The sequence below is a fragment of the Salmo trutta genome, chromosome 34 (genome assembly GCF_901001165.1).
Source record: "Salmo trutta chromosome 34, fSalTru1.1, whole genome shotgun sequence".
In the NCBI taxonomy this organism is placed as follows: domain Eukaryota; kingdom Metazoa; phylum Chordata; class Actinopteri; order Salmoniformes; family Salmonidae; genus Salmo; species Salmo trutta.
The window spans coordinates 20,022,675-20,040,545 of NC_042990.1; the positions used below are offsets into that span (position 1 = coordinate 20,022,675).

The 17,871-nt window shown below is 43.2% G+C and overlaps 1 pseudogene; it reads right to left on the reverse strand.

The window, feature by feature from the left end:
- Positions 1-8,927: 8,927 nt before the first annotated feature.
- Positions 8,928-17,871, reverse strand: part of LOC115173761 (receptor-type tyrosine-protein phosphatase U-like) — a 271,130-nt pseudogene continuing 262,186 nt past the window's right edge.

The following is a 17,871-nucleotide window of genomic DNA, read 5'->3' on the forward strand; positions in this document are numbered from 1 at the left end:
GCACAGAAAGACAAACAACCAGCGGTGTCTGATTATAAACACAGAAATACAAACAACCAGGGGTGTCTGATTATAACACAGACAGACAAACAACCAGGGGTGTTTAATTATAACACAGACAGACAATCAACCAGGGGTGTTGGATTATAAAACAGAAAGACAAACAACCAGGGGTGTCAGATTATAACACAGAAGACAAACAACCAGGGGTGTCAGATTATAACACAGAAAAGACAAACAACCAGGGGTGTGGATTATAAAACAGAAAGACAAACAGCCAGGGGTGTCAGATTATAACACAGAAAGACAAACAACCAGGGGTGTTGGATTATAAAACAGAAAGACAAACAACCAGGGGTGTCAGATTATAACACAGAAAGACAAACAACCAGGGGTGTTGGATTATAAAACAGAAAGACAAACAACCAGGGGTGTCAGATTATAACACAGAAAGACAAACAACCAGGGGTGTCAGATTATAACACAGAAGACAAACAACCAGGGGTGTCAGATTATAACACAGAAAGACAAACAACCAGGGGTGTTGGATTATAAAACAGAAAGACAAACAACCAGGGGTGTCAGATTATAACACAGAAAGACAAACAACCAGGAGTGTTGGATTATAAAACAGAGAGACAAACAACCAGGGGTGTCAGATTATAACACAGAAAGACAAACAACCAGGGGTGTTGGATTATAAAACAGAAAGACAAACAACCAGGGGGTGTCAGATTATAACACAGAAGACAAACAACCAGGGGTGTCAGATTATAACACAGAAAGACAAACAACCAGGGGTGTTGGATTATAAAACAGAAAGACAAACAACCAGGGGTGTCAGATTATAACACAGAAAGACAAACAACCAGGAGTGTTGGATTATAAAACAGAGAGACAAACAACCAGGGGTGTCAGATTATAACACAGAAAGACAAACAACCAGGGGTGTTGGATTATAAAACAGAAAGACAAACAACCAGGGGTGTCAGATTATAACACAGAAAGACAAAAAACCAGGGGTGTTGGATTATAAAACAGAAAGACAAACAACCAGGGGTGTCAGATTATAACACAGAAAGACAAACAACCAGGGGTGTTGGATTATAAAACAGAAAGACAAACAACCAGGGGTGTCAGATTAAAACACAGAAAGACAAACAACCAGGGGTGTTGGATTATAAAACAGAAAGACAAACAACCAGGGGTGTCAGATTAAAACACAGAAAGACAAACAACCAGGGGTGTTGTTTGTCTTTCTGAAAAAAAGAAAGTGAAACAGGAGTAAGTGGATGATGAGAAAGTAAAACAGTTTTTCTGCAGTATTACTGTTTGTACTGTAGAGTGTGTTGTTATTCTGACTCGACTACCAATAATCCTCTTGATATGCAATGTCCAAATCAATTACAGTACAGAGCAACCCACTACAGACAGTGCAGTCTGCTCAGTCAAAAGGCATTAGATACCCGCTCTAAACCAGCAGACAGCATAGACAGAGTTTCATAAGCATTGAGCAAGAGAGATACAATATAATATATTCAGCACTAAATTAAGACTGATAGGGCATATAGAGGAAGTGAACTTCTGTCAAAGACAGTGAACCTACTTGTCTACTCTTTCGAACGGAAACAACCAAAACAACACCTGATAATACCAGGTAAAAACATGAAGCTGACTGTAAAAGGAGAGGAAAGAGAGAGAGAGCTAAAAGAATAGGAGCAGCAGTGTTCCATGCATTGCTTCTGTACTGTGAGGAGCGTTCAGATGCCAGCCAGGTTAGTTAACTCATGTGTTGTGAGGGAACGGTGTGTACTAGGCTAGGCTAGTATAATTAACTAATCACACTGAGAAACAGGCAGGTCACCTCACCCTCAACAGAGTTCCAGGCAAAGCTCTCCATCGGAGAGACAGAGAAGAAGAGGCGAGATAGAAGAAGAGAGATAGAGAGGGAGAAAGAGAGAGACTGATGGATGGGGATGCAGAGCCTTGTGAACTGCAGAGCACTGGAATAACACAGGTCCATTATCGAGTGGCCCTCAGGCATCATCTCCTCCAATCTTCTTTCCTTTTTGATTTCTTCCTTCTTCCTCTTCCCGGTCTTCATAGGTTATACAACAGGAAAGAACACCATTAAATGTCATATTTTCCATCCCTGTCCCTTTAGATGTCCTCACTGCCTTGGGCTATCATCACTGGTGGAGAGATACCTTTACCACATGACAGATTTGTCATTAGGAAGTGATACCTTCATGGCGGTTCAATCACCTGCTCTTGACGTAATCGATGATCCTCGCTATATTGAATAGGATGTTTTCCTAAACCTTGCTTTTTAATTGTTTCTAGAATACCATTTATAAGTTGTTCTCCACAGAGCTGTATAGATATCGTATTGTCAGAGAGAGTAAATGCCTGGTGTATAATCTATATGAACGTAAGGGTTTCGTCATTTGAAGAGCAATTTGATTTTAATGTGATGTTTTAATGTGATGTTTTAATGTGATGTAAAGTCATGCTAAATATAAGAAGAGGAATTTACACTGGGATGCACACACACTGTGACACACACACACACACACACACACACACACACACACACACACACACACACACACACACACACACACACACACACACACACACACACACACACTGTGAAGCACACTATGACACACACACTGCGATACACACACAAAGAGATCTCCACACGCTTCAGTGTTAGAACGAGGAGAGTATTAATTGATTCATGTGTCTATCCATTCCGCTGCATGATGGGATCCATTTAAAAAACGACAGGCCTTTAGACAGGGACAGCGGGGAAGAGGATAAGAGCTCTATTTTCTGTAGCAGCAGCAGTAGCAGCAGTAGCAGCAGTAGTAGCAGCAGTAGCACTGCATGCCATTGCAATCACCATCGTGATGCTTTTTCCAAGATGTCGCCATACACACACAGAAACACACACACCAAAATGCTGCCACTCTGCCAGGGCGCTAGGCCAGGACCAGCTGCATATGCACTCAAGTAAAATCCTGGCCGAACCGAAACACACACAAGCCACGCTGTCATCACTAAAACCCTGGCCGGCTGGAAAGCTCTGGAAAACCCAAAACATTCTGTGACATTTGAGAAGTCCGAATAATGCAGGGACCTGTGTAGGAGCTATAAGGGGTCACTCTGGTGCCGGAGCCCAAGGGGGTGGTGTGTGTGTGTGTGTGTGTGTGTGTGTGTGTGTGTGTGTGTGTGTGTGTGTGTGTGTGTGTGTGTGTGTGTGTGTGTGTGTGTGTGTGTGTGTGAGTGTGTGTGTGTGTGTGTGAGATGCAGTGTGGCAGGCATCCTGCTTCTCCTAAGACCATCTGTCTCCTCAAACCAACACGTTGGACGTGTGCGCCAAAGAATTCAGTTTCAGAATTATTAGCATTGGCTCTCAGTACTGGCTCTGTCTGGCACTGAGTACCAGCTCAGTTCCTACCAGTAAGCCAGCAAGTGTATGAAGAGGCACAGACACAAGTCTGCTAAGATGTTTGACCCAACAGGGATCCATCAGATGTGACAGTTAAAATACAACATAAATAGTATAAAAAACAAGACCGGTAATAGTCAATTGAAGATATCGAGGTGAGTGTCTTACCTGCTTCCTGTGACTCTCTTGGTAGCCTGCCTCTTCCTCTTCTCATTCACCCAGCAACAAAGGAGCCTGGGAGCAGCCACAACGATGGACACTTGCCTGAGCATTTGGGTAGGCCTGGAGAGAAAGAGAGAGAAAGAGAGAAAGGAGGAGAAAATTGAGAGAACGATGGAGATCCCAGAAGATGCGTGTTTTTCTGTCCAGGAAAAAAAACAACACAATGGCTGAACCATCTCCAGGTGTGTGTAATCGGACACAAACAGATGCAGAGAGAATAGTTTTGTCTGCATGGAACCTGTTTCTCTCAACACAATGGGGATTTTGTTATATACCCATCATTCAATTTCATACGCTCATTCATACTGTAGGCATCCAACAGTAACAACAATCACCTCCACTGTAAGACTCCCTTGTGGAAAGTCGGTAGCCTACTACACACACACACGCACGCACGCACGCACACAACAACCCAGTGTTTCTCAACCCAGTCCTCTGGGACCACCAGCCGTTTGACATAGTTTCTGTGATTTCAACATTAACAACATTCCCAAACCTGGTGGACCGAGAGAACGTCTGTCACCACTAGGTAGGCTCAGAAGAAATGTTGAAATTGTTTTCCTTTAGACCGAAACATAATCCTTTGTTGATCATTTCCGCGCTATAAATTGTTCTGCCATCTATGCATTTCCACTCGGTTATAGAGAGGGGAGGGAGGTAAGATATGAAGAGATATTGAGAGGAAGGGCTCTATTATAACAAAAAAGCGCAGGCGGTGGCGCTGTAGGTTGAGAGGTGTGTCATAAATATCTTTGCTATTTCACAATTATCGGCGCACTTGTTGGCGTTGGCGCGAAAGGGCTGTGTTTTTGATGTATATACAAGTTGTGAGTGTGTCGATGCTTGCCCCCTCACTGGCCAATCAGAACGTCCTCCATGGCGAATATGTGGTTGCAGCCAATTGTGTATTTAGGGTCTTTTATGGATTGCCTTGGAATCAACTCCAATTCCAATGTTAGTCCATTATAGTTTGTTGAATGGCTTACAGAAACATAATTACAAAATGTAGACCTATCTTTGCTAATACGTTAACTTGAACCCATTTACAGTCCACATTGTTCTAAGTAATTGCATGTCTTCAATAGCATTCACACTGATATAGGGACCAGGCCTACCGTAAATTACATGATGGCTGAGCATTGACATGCCAAACATTGTCAATAATCAAGATTACATGAATTATTGATAAGGCCTAAAAAGAGAACAAATAATTCTAATGAAATTATAAACAAAACAAAACAATAACTTGTTTTAAAAAGGCTATGTCACACTTACACTTACATGCACCGTCATTTCTCCTTGTGGGCATATACTTTTATAACATTGCAGACTATGGAGGGTTTTACCCACATCTAAACTTTTCACAGTAGCTGGACAAAGATCCACTATAAATAGAAAGGGAGAATGTCCACTCACCCTTATACTGCTCCCAAATACGCCTATGTTTTGTGAACATAATCGGAACCATTTTACAGTTCAGATCGCATTCCCACATCTACAGAAGTTGTATTGCAAGCGTGCCACGGACGTTGTCACCATAAAACCAGGAAGATTCATTGTTTTAACAAGCAATCTTTTCTTTTTTAGAACAACAACAAAAAATAAATGTCAAATGTAACTGTCATGACTGTCCTGATCAGGTCAGGGTACAGGAGACCACCACCCTACAGATTATCTCCCAAACCCCCAACAGAGGAGGAGAGATCTAGGGGTCTGAAGATGTGGGGGTTTTATGACACCTCATGCCCATAATACAGAGAAATTCCTTTGTCCTAACAATGGAGAACTGGCCTCAGAACCTTAAACATGCAATAAAGGAACTTTGGAACAATGGTTTCCGTCAGCCACAATGGTGGTTATGACGAAAAGTGGAATATTAAAATGTATGTAACTTTTGTATTTGTTTTTAAAGGTTAAGAGATGACGTTATTATGAAAACATTGTACCTTTAAGAGTTTTCCCAGTATATGCCTGATGTTTATACATTGTACGCTGTTTGGAAAATATCCAAATCAAACAGAATGTTTTGATAAAGATGAAATGTGAAGTTAGTGTCTAAAATCGGATTTTTAGCCAAATCTAAGCCTTGCCCCCTGTACTTGGTCCGCCCAGAGAATCGCCCTAAAGGCTGTTACACCCACTTCTGACCCGAGGGTATAAGACAGGAGAGTGAAGAATTAACATAGTAGACTATTGACCCCAAGCTGCAGCCAAGGTCTAACAAAGTCGACGAACCCCAAAACGAAACACAAGGTTGAAGACAAAGAAATATTTTTCTACACGAGCTACGGACGAGTAGCTGTGTCTAAGCGGGTGAATTCAAGCCGAACCACCCAGCCTCCACTCTCCATTGAATCGTGGTATCGACACCATTCGAGCCGAAGCTGTGAGCTCTGAGCTACAGAGCTGTCTGTCCTCAGAAGACCCCTTTCCGATCAAGGGTGAGGATCAGACCACTTAGCCAAGAAGGACACTGACATCGTGAGGACAACCAGAGAGTTGCGCCGGAGAACTGCGTCATTTAGAAGCCTAACGGACCACGCGGAGCTTCCCACCTGAGAACTACAACACGTAATTACATCATTATATTCTGACCCATAAGAGCGGCAGTTCGGGGCAAGGCTAATTTTAAATAAGCATGGCTGACAAATGAACCCAAATGTATATTTCTCTCGTGTACTTCCTTTCTTTCTCTCTCTTTAAAATCCCCATTTTGGGTAACAAGCGCCAGAGTGTGTTGGCCCGTTGTACTAAGTCCTAATCAATAGCTAGACTGTGTTTTGTGTATGTGCATTTTTATCATCATTTTAGCTTGCTAGTAAATAAATAATCAACTAAGATTGGTGTGGTAAATTCAGTGGTAAAGCCCGGGTCCGTGCAGATTCCCGGATTATACGATTTTCAGATTATGAGACTGTAGAGGAAATTGATTAATTTAGCGACTGTTGTAATCGATATTCTGATATCCTTTGAGTTAATTTGGGAAATAGAAACTCAATCAAAACAATGTTCCCATGGTGCCCCAGGTTAATGAGTTAATAATTGCTTGATTCATTGCTTAATTCATTTAATCACGTAATTATAAACCGTTAATCATTCGATGAGCAACAGTCGTCACATTAACTAATACAACGTCACGACATAATGATATCATAAAATCGGCAGGATTGTTGAACCAGCATTCGTTATAGTAGGCCAAAGGGAGGGCTTTGGGTATTGAACATATGAAAACGGAAAACAAGCCATTTTTACAGGTTACAAATGCCCTAAAGACGAGGTTCACCGAGGTTCTCATCTCTCGTTTCATGATGAGGACACGGACATGTAGCCTACATCATATGGAGGGGGTTTTACGCATGTCCAAAACAGGACCTGCACAGCTAAAATAATGCAGGCCTGCCTACAATGAATAGATAAAAAGTGAACGTCAGCTCACTGTTTTACTCCTCTTGATATTTTAACAAAGCTTTGGTTATTAACATGTATTTACAAGCGGTCTCAGGAGCCAAACCCTTTGACAGTATTGACTACTTCGTGATTGCAATGGGCAGACAAAAAAAAGCCTTAATTGAGATGAGGGGAGGCTATGCTTGGTTTTTAATAAAATAAAACAAAATGGAAAAAACCCATACATTTTTATGTTTCTAAATACAAAGTATAACGGCACCAAAAGCACATTAGGCTACTCTTGACCCATTCACATATGGGCAGTATGCGTCATGGCTGGATAGGCTGCATTTCTGCTGTCAAGATTCATGCCATAACCAACTGTGTTACCGCTAAAACTAGCATTTGGTTGGTCTTAAATATCCCTATCAGCGCTGTCTGAAATTAACACTTTGGATCATGTTTTTAAGGACACACCTCAAGCGAGTTGATATAAGACAGGTAAATTGATTTATGGCTGGAAAATCCAGTCCGTTTCTACATGACAAAATTGCAAACTAACATGCGTCTGACACTAGCGCCGCCTTAACGGCAGCCGAAAATAGAGACCTAATACCCTGACTACACCACGAGCGTTGCAAAATAAATGTAGGAATCCATGTATTCAATTATTGCACCCACACTGCTCGCACGCGTCAACGAGCGTCTGCGTTGCCAAGGGCTAAACTAGAAGTTATTCCTATTTCTGACGCAGATTGCGCTGCCAAGTCCGGCCTCACCCATCTCCTCATTGGTTATAGAAGCAGCAGGTACCACATTGCCATCTCCTCATTGGTTATACCCACGTGGGTGATTGAAGATGTACTTTGTTGCCGGTAATCGTGGTAATACTATGAAAGTGTAGATGCCAATCACCATATAAGTTCAAAGATGAAAAGCCTGGAAGGAAGAGAGATGACTAGAAACAATTCGGTTGACTGTTTATGTGTGGATTAATTGTCGGAAGTAGAGGACCTGTGCATTTCAGGTAAATAACAACTCTATGTTTATATCCAGGACAATTAGCTAGCAACAGCAAGCTATCTAAATAGGACAAATTAGCTAGCAAGTGCAAGCTAGCTAGCTAATTGCCATACATGTTAATGCTTTTCGACTTGTCCCAAGTTAATTTAATTAGTACAGAGTTTTGTTTTGATATTTAACCTGCGTGTCGTGATCCGCGTTTGGGTGTGGGGGAACAAAATAAATATATGCACGGATGGCGCACGCACACAGCCGGTTTGGGTTCCGTGTAAGGCATAGGTCAATGGACAGACAAGGCAGAGGTCGATGGACAGACTGAAGATAGAGGGGTGAGATGTCCATCGTCAAGACTTTATGAAATTAAATGCAATACATGCAACCAATGTTCTTTTGGACCTCTCTATGATGTATGAGTTGGTGAGGTAAGGTGGGCTACCTGCGCTCTATCTGCCCTGTCTCTCTCTCTATTTGGGGTGGGATGGTGTGTAGACTGGATCAATAGATTCATCAGGCTTCTTCAATTAGGGCTCTGTAGCAGAACCAGCCAGTCAGTCTGGTTACATGATAACACCAGACCATTAATGCTACACTTCATTAAATGATAAGGGTAAATTAAACTACAGGTCAACAGAAAAGACTAGGGTTCTTGTTTAACAAGCACATTGTAATAGTGTGTGGTGTTATAAGATGCTTCCTGCAAGAAAGTGATAGCCAAAGTTAATTGAAGTGCATGAAAGGATGAGGCTAAAATCACATAAAAACTAAATGCATTGCTTAGTCTGCCATTCCAAGTGTCTAAACATTTTTTTTAAACCTAGAAAGTGCATGAATCATATGATATTACCAACATCATATTTTATTTATTTTAATTTATACACAATTATAAAATAAAACATTGAATGAATAAATACAAATGTAAAAAGCAACTCATTTTGGCAAACTGATCACCTTTGTTCCCACAGCTAGAGACAAATCATGTCATTTTTTTTTGTTACATTACTCTCTCGGGGTTCTCGCAGAGGGTTGCAAAATTAGGTAACTTCCCTGAACGTTCCAAGTTTCCTGAAATCCCAGTAGTAAGATTCCAAGTTATAGGTTTCGCAGTTGGAAGATTCCCTTCTTCCTTATTCCATTTCAGGAAAAATCTGTGAATTTTGGAAAGCTACTGTAATTTTGCAACCCCAGTCTCTGGTAGCAGTGGGGACGGTCCCCTGAAGCAGACTGGGTCACAAACTGCAATGGAAACACTAACGACTGACTGGCATGCAGGTTCTCAAGTGGTCCTCATTTATAGCAGACATATCTCATTACAAATATGGAGTAATATGTCACCAGAAATTACATAAGTACTATGTCAAATTGGGTGACATATACCTAGAATGTAATTTATAGCAGACATATCTCATTATAAATATGGAGTAATATGTCACCAGAAGTGACATACAAGTAATTGGGTGGCATACAATTACAATGGTTAAACGTCACTATTTTGACATTATTCTAATGAGACCATGTTGTTCATAGACAAAATAGAATGAATTGGCACAGAGTTAAGACAACAAACATCTAGAAACATCTGGAAAACAATCTATAACACATACAATAAATAATAAACCAGATAGGTCCTTTCTGTACAGTAGAACCATAGGATCGATGCACCTAACATCTTCAGTGTCATTCTCTTTGTAAACTTCTTCTCGCCGATGGAGAAATATCCATTCCAGCCTCACCAGAGAAAACACCAGTGTACAGTAACAACATCAGATGTTCACCAACAGTAGATCATTGCATCATTTACAAGATCATTATATTACAAAACATACACACAAAATCACCTAATAGTTTACATATTTTATCTGCTGCAGTTGTGACATCATTGTCTTGTTGTTAAACTTCAGCTTTGTGTTTTTCGATGTTGTTGTTGTTGTTATTGTTGTTGTCATTGACATAATAAAATAAGGCAAGAAGTTGCGGAGACCTTTGAGTATACCACCAGCGGTCAGGTGACCAGAAAAACGTCCAATGAGAAGAGGACGATCCTGCCCAATTCCTTGTCCTCTTCCTTGGGTTTGGCAGATAGTATGTGGCACAGAACAGAAGAGTAACTTACAGATGGGATAAGAATGCAGGGGATAGGAAAAGAGTACATTGTACGACAGGTAGAAGGTAGAAGCATGTCCCATCATCTCTCTCTGTCTCCCTCTCTTTCGCTCATAGTTTTTTGTCCAGGTCCATTATGGCAGCAGATACACTGAATCACCCAGACCTTGGGGAAGAGATAGAGGGAAGCAGAGCAGGAACTTGGCTAGACCCAGGCTGTAGACCCAAGGGAAGACCCTGGACGGAGTGGTGTGGACCAGGCCGGACTCAGGCTAAGACAGCGGACTGAGTTCCCAGGCCTCTATCCCTACACTCCTTCCAGGGTTGAGAAGGTCTGACAAATCTGTGCTAGATGTAGAAGTGTAGAGAGAGAAGCAGAGCAGTAGTAGTTGACTCAGGCCCAGGTCCAGGCTGTGGACTCAGGCTAGGACCAGGCTGGGAAGCCCAGGTAATGTGGACCCAGGCTGAGATCCAGGCTAGGCCCGGACTCCACTCCATTTCTCCTGGGCCTGAGCTGATCTGGGATCAGTGCTATCTCACTTCTATCTCACTCAGGCAGTCCAAGGCATCCAGATAGTCCAAGGCCAGGTCATAGCAGAACCGGTACTGCTCCTGAAAACAACACAGGTGTCAACATTCCTCTACATGGATACTTTGCTATAGATTAAAGCTTGAATTCAATCGATCAGCGATCTGTATTTGAGTGTGTAAATATTGTAAAACCACTGCAAGTTTGACTGAACTTGAGCCTTAAGACATGTAACTCCTGTCCCACCGTATTAGATCGCCTTACCAAAAGAGGTTCTAAAAAGGGTCTTCCCTGGTTAAATCACGGTTATTACTTACCATGGTCTCCACCATGTGGGTTTGGAGTTGCGTAGCGTCTTGGCAGCTGTAGAAGACATCCCACCAGGCTGTGATGACGGATCATCTCTAGTAGCATGGTACAAGCACAGAACGTACCCACTCCTACCACCACCGTTACTGTTACACACACAGGGAGAAACACGGTACGTGGGTCAGTGCCTATGAATCATTATGTATACACTTTCTGACCACAGAGAGTAGGCCTGTATTGTGAAATGTGTCAGAATAAATCAGATTGCAAAACTGGGGTATACGGCGCAGAAACAGGTACAGACACAGACCACGGACACATGCCCATAGAGAGATAAATATAGAGACACAAACACAGACACATACAGAGAGACAGCAAACTGACACAGACATCAATGTGAGTCACATCTCTAGGATACAGGCAGAGACGGAGGCTGAAGGTGTTACGGGGAAAAGCCCATAAAGTGAAAATGTCACAGCTCAGTCAGACTCGGATCAAGGTGGCTGTCAGAAAAACAGCCATGTGGAGAACTTTGAAGACTTGCAGACTGACATCTGAGGAATGTTCTCATTAAATCCATAAACGTGGAATAGTACATCTGCGTCTCAAATGGAGCCCTATTCCCTATGGTAGTGCACTACTTTTGACCAGGCCCAATAGAGCTCTGGTCCAAAATAGTGCACTATATATGGTGCAGGGTGCCATTTGGGATGCAGACTTAGCATGTGGACCCCAGAGCCCAATCCAGGCTCGATAGAGATATGTAGTGTAGCTGAAGTGTAGGAGAGGCTGGGGGAACTAGAGCCTAGCCCTTTTTACAGTAATTATGAAAACTGTTCTGGTAACTAGGAGTGTAGTAGTGAACACTTGGGGGTTGACGTTTATCCTGCCTCATTAACTACTACACACAGGCAGGCTAAGTGCTTTAAGTAGAAAGTAATAGTTCAAAAACATGTGCTTTTGATGGTTGTTTAAACTAGTAAGTGGGACGGAAGCAACATAATAACGCAATCTACTGAAGCAAGGTGTGACCTTGATTATCATTTTTCTCAATTCTCGTACAAGCATTTTTTGGACTCTGTGTTGAAAAGTATCTATACTGTCGCCAGAACAGCCAATGATCAAAATAAATGTAGAGGACTTCTGATCATTTTCTTGCCTTAGTACATGACTTGCATTATCTTAGACCACCTTTTGCAAAGCTTTAAATGCAATGTCATCAGTGGATACAAAACTTTAAATACACATGTCATCAGTGATAAAAAAAAAAAATCGTTCACAGAATATAATCCATTGTTTTCATCAGAAGAGAAATGGTGCAATTGTGTTGACTTTTTCTGGCAATCAGTAAATACTACTGCACAAAGTTCTAAATCACCCATCAGTGGTCGTCATACCATGTACAATATTTGGAAATATCTAGGCAATGGGGACTGGAGTTATAATTTGTTACAATATTACAGACATGCAGAGATACAGAGAATGAAGTTGGGGTTACTTCTAATTAGCCGTGTTGGGGTTCGTTACTCAAAAAAAGTAATATATACGCTGCTAATTGTTACTTCTTTCAACAATAACAAATTAATTTACTTATTACTCCCTGAGAAAAAAAAATGTTACATTACTCGTTAAATACTTTAGCGTTTACACCCCAAAACGTTGCGCATCCTCACTCAAGTAAACTGTCATCTGTCTGAAGAGGGGGATTCTTACATGGATAACAGTCTGTAATATTATTATGCACATTTTATTAGGAATAATATTTGATTGGGAGATTTAAAGACAGAGTGACTTTCTGTTTTGTCTGCTTGGTTGCGTTAATCTTTTTGCAAGCAGTCGTGTCTTCTTTTTGATGAATCAATTAGCAATTTTCGAAGGTATACTTTAGTTTTTCTGAATGTACTTGTGTTTTGAGAAGGCAACTACATTTTGAAAACGTACTTACTGTTTTGCAAAAAGCCACAGAGTTCTATGTCTTGCAAACTCCATTTTGGAAAATGTACAACTTTGTTCCAAAAAAATGTTTGTACGCGATTGTCCCACAAGATGGATGCAAACATGCTTCTGTACAGTATGCTCACAACAGGAGTCAACACGTGCCAATGGCGCCTTCAATGTGAAACAGGGTTTTGTTGTATGGTTGTCCTCTGGCCCGAGAATCCATCCGACCAGAGCGCAGCTGTAAACTACTTAAGCCAAATTCCTTAATGTTTTTACAGAGATCACGATAGCTAAAATCAATCGCAATGCATGGTCATTTGAATAATTTCTGTGTATCCTATCTGCAAAACTAAACTTCCTAAGGGATGATAAAGATTGATGAGCAAAATGGGAGACAGTGGTACTCACAGACAGTGGACGATGGTACGTCCCTCTCCAACTCCCTCTGCCAGTTGTGGACCTGGGCCAGCAGGGTTAGGAAAGCTTCTTAGAGTCTGGGACGTCACGGTATGGAGACCAGCGCAGGAACTGGAAATGACGAACACCAGCTGACTTCCTGGAGCTGGGGGGGAGAGAGGGAGGTAGAGAGAGAGAGGTTAGAGAGAGAGAGAGAGAGAGAGAGAGGAGAGAGAGAGAGAGAGGAGAGGAGAGAGAGAGAGAGGGAGAGAGGAGAGAGAGAGGGGAGAGAGAGAGAGAGAGAGAGAGAGAGGGGAGAGAGAGAGGAGAGAGGAGGAGAGAGAGAGGGAAGAGGAAGAGGGAGGAGAGGAGAGAGAGAGAGAGAGAGGAGAGGAGAGAGAGAGAGAGAGAGGAGAGAGAGGAGAGAGAGAGAGAAAGAGAGAGAGAGAGAGAGAGAGAGGAGGAGAAGAGAGAGAGAGAGAGCGGAGAGAGAGAGAGGAGAGAGAGAGAGAGAGAGAGAGAGAGAGAGAGAGGAGGAGGAGAGAGAGAGAGAGAAAACGGAGGATAATGCTAATATTGTGTTGTAGACATGTATGGCATCCTAGAATGGACATCTCTAACCCAGAAGGAAACTGGTAGAAATGGCAAAGACCTGCCACCATTCCCCTTGGGGCCAAGGCTTAAAATCACATACAGAAGACGGTGTTAGGATAATTGATTGGCTAATGGCAAACTGCAGTACCCCAGTCGGCCTTCAACTTGAGATATTCAATGAGAGAGGGCAGCACTGAGACACAATTTTAACTGACTTAATTTGGCTTCAATGAGCTATTGAGTCTTCACATAGGAATACATGGTGTCACGTGATGATTGCATTGTCCATTCACATATACAGTCATTGACTTGTACAAAGTGTATTAATACCATTTGTGATTTGAAATGTGTTTTTGCATATCCCAACTCCCTCTGAGACACCCTCGAAGAAGTAGGGACACAGCCAGGGTCAGCCATTATCAACAGCAACCAAGTGAAGAAATTCTGGTTAAGTGCCTTGCTCAAGGGCACATTCGAACTAGCAACCTTTCGGTTACTTGCCCAACACGCTAACAGCAAGGCTACCTGCTGCCCATAGATTAAATGTTCTACTGTGAGATGGAATACATTGAAGGGAAAGTGTATATCCTCCCTCCCTGTTCCTGTTGCTGGACAGATCTGATTGGTAGGATCAGTGGGATCCTGTGAAGAGGCATTGGGGATCGTTTCTGAGAGCTGCCTCCATGGGGAGACTGGGGTGACACTGAGGGGGACAGGGCTCTGGTGGTGACAGAAGGCTGACAGGAGGGTGTGGCGGGCAGAGGAGGAGAGGTGCTAGGGGGAGGCAAGGAGAGAGACTAGGGACGCTATACCTGACAGGTGGTTAGAAGGGAGAGGTTGGGAGAGCAAGGCAGGGAGACTAGCTGACAGGGGGGTGAGGAGGGGGAGGTAGGGAGACAGAGGCAGAGAGACTAGCTGACAAGATGAGTTGTTTTGCTGGAGGCTAATAGAGGAACACCTGGGTGGTGAAAGGTGGATGAGCTCAGAGAGAGGTGTTGGGAAGTGCCTGTCTGATCAACACTGGGAGACTAAGCTAGTCACAATCACGAAGACAACATACAGTCAATGGCTAGGAGGGAGGCACATAGCTATGGGATTCAGCACACACAGACATAGACACACACACACACACACACACACACACACACACACACAGACCACAACACACCATTTACAATGATTTAACAGGCATTGAAAAGGCTGACAATTTCATCATTTCATCATTACGTTGTCAAAAATACACTTTAGGTCATTGACAATAATTGTAAAGTGTATGGTGACTAATGCATGCCTCATCTCACATATTCAGTAGACAGACTACGAATATAAAAGGGGCCATTAGGCTTTCTACTAAATAAGCATTAAGAGACAGTGGGAAAATATGTTCTAAGAACTTGAAAAAATTAAAGAGATATGACTAAACAGTCAGACTTGAGTGATGGAACCAGCAGACTGAAATAATCTAAAAACTTGACTTTATTATTACTTTATTATTTGACACGAACAATTCAACATTAATCAACATTTCTATACATGAGACAGATTTAGCCTAAATTTAAAAGCATTTAATTTTCAACTGTAGTCCCTTAACTTATCAGAGCACAAAAAATGGACTTGACCACGACCGAAGACCTACCCGCATGATGTTCTGAACCCGGAACAGACGAATGATGACGTCATCGTCAGCCGTCATGGACAGGAGCTCCACTGTCATAGGTCCAAACTGCTGCAGCCCAGGCTCTGGCCAGTACTTTAGACACGGCTGAGAGGAGGGCAGAGCAGAGAACAGAGAGAGAGAGAGGTGTGAGAGAGAGGGGGGGGGGGGGGAGAGGAAGACAACAAGTGATTAGCGGACTATGGAGGCGGAGGAGTGAAATCAAATCATTATGTCACAGAGCAGGATGGCAGAAGTCAATAACAAGACGCCTGAGGATCGACAGGACAGACATTTAGCCAGATCCACAATTATCCAATTATCCAACACATAGTAGCAGTGTTAACTGAATGAGCAGAAAACACTGTCATTACTGAGAACTCCAAGTACAATCAATCACATAGCACAATACACACCACACAGTTCTACAGCATTTCACAGCATTTGAATAATTCATCACTCTAAATTATTAACATCAGCCCATTATAAATGAATGCAGTGTGGTCAGGGGGTAACCTCGGCAGTGCCTGGGAGAAATACACATGGAGTCAATCAGGGATTGGTGCACATTGCACACAGACCGGGCCAAGGTCTTCAGTCAATGCAGGTCGCAGCTGCTTCAAAGACTCATTAGCCGAAGGGAGGAACGGAGGGACGGAGACACTGGGGAGTGTAGTGTTAAATTGATAACAGTGTTAGCTGTGACAGCGAGGGGGATGGAGAGAGGAGCAAGAAGGGAAGGAGGGATAGAGGGAGGGAGGGAGACACAGGGGAGTGTAGTGTTAACATGCTAACAATGTTAGCTGTGACAGGAAGGGGAGGGAAAGGGGAGGTAGGGAGAGGCCGGAGCCAGGGGAGCAACAAGGTAGCTATAATGTCCACTCACGTTGACAGAGAGGCATTAACGAGGTGACAGGGGGGCAGAGGGAGAGATAAATATTTATACACAGAGACAGGTAGCACAGATGACTGGGGTACACTGTTAATATACTGGCAGAGAGAGAATGGAGAGAGTGGGGGATGGGAAAGAGAGAGGGGAGGAAAAAGAGAGCAAGAAGGATAGTAGGGCAGAGACAATACACGGAGGGGGAACAAGAGACAAGAGAGAGAAGGAGAGAAGAGTAAGGAGAAAGAAAGAAAGAGAGTGAAAGGAGAGAAAGCGTCAAGGAAGGAGAGGAAGAGAGTGGGGAGAAAGAGCGAGAGGGTATGAGGGAAGTAGTGAGAGTAGACAAGAGAGAGACAGCCAGTTCTAGATGTGACCAATGGTGTAAACATTAATCAGGCCAGCACCAGGACACAGTTACAGGTGAAAGATAAGAAGGCCACAGACAAAGCCACACATGAGCAAACACACGGGCGAGAACAGAATAATAAGAAATCAACAGGTGTAGACTAACAGTGAAATGCTTACGGACATGGTAATGCCCTGACAAGCAGGCCAAAAATGTATCAACTATTAATTAATCTACACAAAGGCAATAAGTCAGCTTACTATTACATGGGATTGGTCAGAGTACAGCCTTGACCAATCGAGTATGAGATATTTGATCAGTACCTGATAGCCACAGGGCTCGCTCAGTCAGTCAGTCAGTCAGTAAGTCAGTCAGTCAACATCATCAATTCACTCCCCTCTTCCTCCTCCATCTCCCCCTCACCTCCCCTCTTCTCACCCAGGCAGAGTTGGACTGGTTGATCTGGTTGAGCATCACCACCGAGGTACATCCATAGTCTATAGACCAGCCTCCAGAAGTCTGCCGTGGTTCCCTGGTAACGGGGTGTAGGTTGACCACGAAGGCGGCGGGCGGTGGAAGCTGTCGGTGAGAGCGGGGCGTTGATGTAGTTGCTGCCCTCGGCAATGCCCTCAGTGGTGACCAGGAAGGCCAGGGCGCGGTCGGGGGCAGGACGTCCATGCTCGGTTCTTCTCGCGGTTCCTCGGCAACAGGGATACGCTGCACTCCTCCACGTCCAGGTGAGGGGTACAGAGTTCAAGTCTGGAGGAGGGGGTGGAGAGAGATAACGAAGGAGAGAGAGGGTGGAGATGGAGTGGTACAGACAGGGTCGAAGAGGATGATGGTGAAAAGAGATGTGGGAATGTGACCAGAAATTGGGAGAGGGAAAGAGACAAATTGAGAAGAGTACATGGGTGTTTGTTAGAGAGAGACAGTGAGAGACAAAGACAGAGAGAGAGAAAACAGAGGCAGGACACAGGGAGAGAACAGAGACAGAGAGCGAGAGTGTGAGAGAGAGAGAGACAGAGAG